This window comes from Abramis brama (genome assembly GCF_963993115.1).
Source record: "Abramis brama genome assembly, chromosome: 4".
NCBI lineage: Eukaryota > Metazoa > Chordata > Actinopteri > Cypriniformes > Leuciscidae > Abramis > Abramis brama.
In genome coordinates, this window is record NC_139966.1 from 4,674,804 (window position 1) to 4,681,093 (window position 6,290).

The 6,290-nt window shown below is 37.4% G+C and overlaps 1 long non-coding RNA gene across 1 annotated transcript; it reads right to left on the minus strand.

The window, feature by feature from the left end:
• Nucleotides 1-809: 809 nt before the first annotated feature.
• Nucleotides 810-5,678, minus strand: LOC311081890. The gene is made up of 4 exons (XR_014606047.1): nt 5,469-5,678; nt 1,676-1,771; nt 1,263-1,315; nt 810-972 (listed from the first exon to the last, which is right to left on the minus strand). It is a non-coding gene; the product is annotated as an uncharacterized lncRNA (long non-coding RNA).
• Nucleotides 5,679-6,290: the final 612 nt, after the last annotated feature.

Here is a 6,290-nt window from a genome sequence, read left to right on the forward strand (position 1 = left end):
TCCTATTTTCCGTTATTACAGTTAACTACGCGAAGTGATATGGAACTGTAATGCGGTCAAGACCTGCCTGGAACTACTTTAGCTGTGCGTTTCCCTGAAAATAATGCACACCTAGAACGTTCTTCAACCAATCAGATTCAAGCATTCAACGGCCCTGTAGTATAAGTCTGAATATTTTTTTGCGTACGCCATTTTTGGCTTTCGGGCGCACGTACACTTTTAGTAAGGTTCCTACGCACAGTTTTATAAATGAGACCCCTGATGATTACATTCTATGTAATCATCCTGATGATTTTGTCACCTTTACAGAACACTTGAATGCACACCAAGCCTCAATAAAGATTACATTTACGAGGCGTTTCTCAATGTCAAGGAAGGATCCTTGGAAGCCAGAATTTCGAGGATGCTATGTCATCGACATCCGTCTGTTCCAATGTCGAGGATCCTCGGAATTTCAACCAAGGACCAACCAAGTCCTTCGTTCAGAAAATATCCCATATACAGGAAAGGATGCATTTGTGTATCTTTCACGCTCTCAATTCACCCACAATCCTTCAATTAAATTGAACTGGTTTTGTCTTTGCCCCTTAATTATTTAATATAAACTGTATATCCATTTAAAAAAAATTTTTTTATTAAATATTTCTATATTTGACAACTATATACAACTAAAACAACAACTATATACAATTTAAACAACAACTACTATATACAACAACTAACTACAACAATTTTAACAACTATATACAACAATTTAAACATTTACAACTATATACAAGAACATCAACAGTGAGTGGGGTGGAGTGGGGTGGGGTGGGGTGGAGTGGAGTGGGAGGTCTCCCCAACACATGCCTCTCCTGCCAAACCACTGGACCTGGGAAGCCACTCCAAGATTGGTGCCCATGGTCTCTCTTGCTCGCTGTTGGCCACGTCTAATGTAACTGTCACCAATAATCCAGACTCTGTGCACACCTGATAAAAAGATTACAATACAAATGATTAACTCATTCAGTAGCTGCATCACAATAAACTTTATACATTTCAAGGCCTTTCTTTAACATGGACAGCCAAAGCTCACAATCTTAAAATCTAGGGCTGGTCCATGATTTAAACATCTACAATTTTCCAACAAACATACAATAACATTTAAACATTTGTGCATTTTGAAATGAGATTGCCACTACATTAATTATTTGTGTGTTACACGAAAGTGTTAAAATATTTAAATAAAATATTTCAGAATAGGTTGAGCAGAAACATACCTTTCTTTGAGTAGTGGATTTTCTGCTAGGTTGAATGTGAACTGTTGACTTTGCTAAAAAAAAATAAAATAAAAAAAATAAAATAAAAATAATAAGTACAATAATAATGTTTAACAGTTGCAACATCTGTAGAATAACTGGTAAAACATTGTTTTTCATGTTTGTTAAATTGATCATTATGAGTTTAAATATACACAATAATTGTTGGTACTACAAGTCTTAAATAAGAATTATGAATTTCGCTCTTGTCTCTGCATAGAAGATATTTTAACTGTCAGTTAAATGGAGTATCAAAAAGAAAAAAAATATTAAGATACTTAAATTACTAGAGTAACCAATTTGGAAATTCTGAATTGTAACGGTGTAATTATTTAATTTCTTTATAAATAGACCAATCAAAATGCTGAACTTACCTCATGTTAAATCCAAATGTGGTTTTATTTAGAAGGGAAATCCAAACACGTAATCCAATTCACAGGCAAAAATCAACCACAGGAAGGCAGTCTAATCTATCAGGCAAACAAAACAGGTGAGGGTCAGAGGCAAAAAGGGTAATCCAGTGAACCGAGCATTAAATCCAAACACAGAGAGACGAGAAAACAGACCGCTCAGAAATGCAGTATGAATAAAGCAAGACTTCACAGTGAGTGAGTGTGTAAACCAGGCTATTATAGTGTGAGTTAAACAAGGTAATGACACACAGGTGAATGCGCTGATGAGTCCGGGCAGTGAGTTATGGGAAATGTAGTTTGTGAGGGTTAAAAAATCACTTGTAATGAGAGATGTTTTATGTAGTTTAGTTTATTTTAAAGTTAAGACGAGGTTAAAATTCTGCCCAGGGGAAACATTGTTACCCTGTTTTCAAAATTTTAAATTGTAAAAGGGACACCTTTTATTTTATTTTGAAAGGGACAATGCACATTTTCTTAATTAGCGTTCAAAAGAATTAGTATAATCTATTCGGTTTCTCGGGGCCCGAAGCGTTTACTTTGAAAAATTAGAGTGTTCAAAGCAGGCCGCACGTCGCCGCTGAATACCGCAGCTAGGACAAATGGACTAGGACTCCGGTTCTATTTTGTGGGTTTCTGGAAGCCGGGGCCATGATTGAGAGGGACGGCCGGGGGCATTCGTATTGCGCCGCTAGAGGTGAAATCCTTGGACTGGCGCAAGACGGACGAGAGCGAAAGCGCAGTTTATGGTGTTTATATGTTTAAAGCACTGCCCTTACATTTTTTGGTTGAGACCACAATAAAAATCTCAACCAAATCTCAAAAAATGCATTTTTACCCTGGTCTCACCAAAGAGGGCAGATTTGCTGCTGACTCATAGGCCTGGCTCTCTTTTCAACATGATCACATTTACTTCAGTGATAGGGTAATATATAGCCTAGATTCAGGCCTTTCACTGAAGACATGATGGATCCACACTTTTATGGCTTTTACACAAAACTCTGACCCACAATCAGAATGTAACTAGAGAAAGCGAGAGTCATTAGACAAGGCATCATTTGGCCAATCTTTTATTGACCAATTTTGCTGAGCCTATGCAAATTTTACCCTCAGTGTCCTTGTTTAAGCTTGCAGGAGTGACATCTAGTACGATCTACTGTTGTAGTGGCCCATCTTCTTCAATGTAGATGTGTTGTACATTCAGAGATGCTTTTTAACGCACCTAGGCTATAACAAGTGGTTATTTGAGTTACTGTTGGCTTGCTATCAGCTCAAACTAGACTACCCATTCACCCCTGAGAACTGTTCCTTGCCAGATATTACTCATTGTCAAAGTGTAATGCCAAAGGTATACACATAATAAAAGAGACATATCCCCCTCTCTCAAGTGAAGACTCATTGGGTCTCATTCATGAAACATTCGTAAATATACGAGTAAATATGTGAGTGATTTGCGAGTAAAGAGACATTCCCGAAAATTCTTCTCCTGATTCACAAATACTTCGTAAACGTCAGATTTGATAGTGAAATGTGTGTGTGGGTTAATGAATTCCAATCAGTCGTAAATGGGACGCGCGTGCACGCTCATTCTTAATTACCATAAATCCCGCCCATTAAAACCGACTGACAACTATATATGGGCATCATATTATGACACCAATCGAAGGATTTCAACATGTCTTCTCAAAAGCGAATGAAGAAGAGACATTTCTCAGATTGAAATTGAAGTTTTATTATCAGAAGTTCATTCAAAACGCCACATTTTATTTTCAAGCGTGTATCAGGTCCTAAAAAAAAGGATTTTTTAGGTAATACCTAAATGCTTTAGGTAAAAATGCTTGGCAGCATATTACAGATGCAGTTATTGGAGTTTCATCTTTTAATCGAACAGTCCCAGAAGTGAAAAGAAAATGGTTCGACATGAAGCTTGACTGCAACACTTGTAACTTGCGGACTTGTAAAAAATAAATAAATAAATAAATAAATAAACAGCTTGAATATAAAAAATAAAATAAAATAAAATAAAAAAAATATATATAATATATTAATATAATTATAATATATATATAAATAAATAAATAAAAAAAGACTTGCGGACTTGTGTTCCGTTTGCAGATGCTATTACTGGCTCTCGTAATAAAAGTAAAAAGAAAAACCGTATGTAATTACTATATGTGACCAGTCACGGAAAGTAAGGACACAAGTCGGTTCTGGGGCATTTTGAGTTATTCACATATTCTGAAAGTGTAGTATTCAAGCTTTCCAACGATGTGTAACACATGGAAATCTGATAATATTTGGAGAAGTTGTGGCCATTTGAAGGTAGGCACTCAACAAAACTGAAATGGTAGAAATCTGCTTCTAAAGATTGGCAAGTTCTCACCTCTCTGTCCGGCTGGGAGTGACAATAGAGGCTCATTTACATCTCATTTAGATAAGTCATACCCCCCTGTAAAGCTCCCCCGTCTCCCCCTCCCCCCTAAATGTACCAATTCTACAAATTCTCTAAATAAAACATCTGCCGTTAACTGGCAGAGCATTCATTTCGTTCGTTTTTTAAATAAGATACTAGCGCTGTAATGTGTTTTTTTTTTTAATCAAGTGACGTGCTCGTTGCCGCGGCGATCAGTGGCGCAGATACAGTGTTTACTTGTATGGTTCACGCGCACACTGCATTGTCTTCACTCAACGCGCGCTTCTATCCGTTGCTTTGCGGATACGCTCTATTCGTTCTGTTGAAATAACAAAATAATTCAAACGTTTGCGTGTCCCTGCCTGATATACAACCACTGATGAACATAATCGTTTTGATGAGAGAAAAAAAACTATACGAAAAAAAAAAACTTATACAGGGGCGGATTCGAACTCTCAACCTCTGACACGGCTGGCGAATGCTCTACCACTGTACCATTCATACACACTTTAATTATATAGTCGGATCTACATTAGATCTGTATTAGGCTACATCTCATTAAACGACAAATTAAACCCTATGTAAGCTACTATTTAAATCGATTGCTGGACATCATTATGTTATTGGCATCCATCTTCATTGAATTTTGAAATCAGATAGAGCCGGCCAGAGCGCTGCATAATAAGTAGCCACGCCGGCTTATTCAGTATGGACATACACACCGACAATGACACGCCCCTACTGCGTGCTAGAATCTCCGAAAAACAAGCCGATTTCAACATCAAAATGTACGCTTTTAAATATACCAATACTGCTGTCTCAAACATGGAGAGGCTTCTTCGTGATCTCAACTAACAGATTCTGCAAAAAAACGAAAATCACCAATTTTGAAAAAAAACGCTTCTTTCTCATTTTGCTCGAAAGTTGTGCTGCCGACTTGTGTCCCTGGTTTCCGTGACGGGTCACATATATAATCTTTTTTTCAAAATGCTGTGTAAATATGTAACCGATTACGGTGAATAAAAAGGCAGCCTTATTAATGAGCAAAACGTTCGGATGTTAAACGCACTATTTACGCGTGGCTGGGACCAGGTGTAGATTTCTTTCGTACCAACTAACATTTGGGAAATACAAACATTTTAATGAATCCGAAAATTTACGCCAGAACCACTTTACACACGATTTACACAAAAATTCGTTCTGCTCGTGTTTCATGAATGAGACCCACTGTGTGTGAACCTTTGAGGCCTTTCCTCGGCTCTGTCATTTTCTCAAGGAAACGTCACTTGCCTGTCAATTGAGATATCAATGTATCTCAACATTGTACCCCCCCATTATACATACATTTTTGTTGTCTAGACTCTAGAGAAAGAGCGTGAGGGAACATTATACATGGAACTCCTCCTTTGAAGTTGTGTTTGAGGTCTCGAATATTGGTGAGAGAAGCGGTTGTGTTGTCGAAGGAAGAGAGTAATCCTCCTCAACATCGTCCTCTAAAGTCTGGCCGAGTGTCCTCCTCCATAGTCCCGCTGCAGTGCTGGCACTGATGGCACAGCCGAGCCTGTACAACATGAAGAAGAGAGGAAGGTCTAAGCATAATTTCAGTTTTGCCATTTATTTAATGTTTGTTAAACTATTAAACATATTGGCTCAACTGATTTGCAGAGGGGGGATTTAAAGCTGTTCCCTTTTACTGGTGATTCACCTTGTAGTTTTTACTTCATATAGCCTTGTTTTGTTGATCACATATTTACCATTGCATGTGTTTTAACAGCTAGAATGCTACCAGTCAATAAGCTTAACACTCCTATTATGTTGTGGGTCAATTTGACAATTATTTTTTCTAAATAAAAAGTGTCAATGCGAAAAATGCCAGCTTCACTTGTGTTGAATATAAATACATATGCCGAAAGCACACACATACATTATGTTCAAAATGTGGAGAGAAAGACTGGAAGGGATAATTTTGCTCAATAGGGTAAAAAAAGGCCTAGTTGGGGAAATTAAAAAAATCTTGTTTGTGAGATAGGACAAGTCTTTAACAAATAGTGCTTAAATTATTACATGGCTTGATTGAAATCCGGTGTGTTATTTCTTGATAATAGACGAAGTATAACACACCGTTGCCATGAAAACAGAGCGTTGCCATGGACACAGTTCTGATCA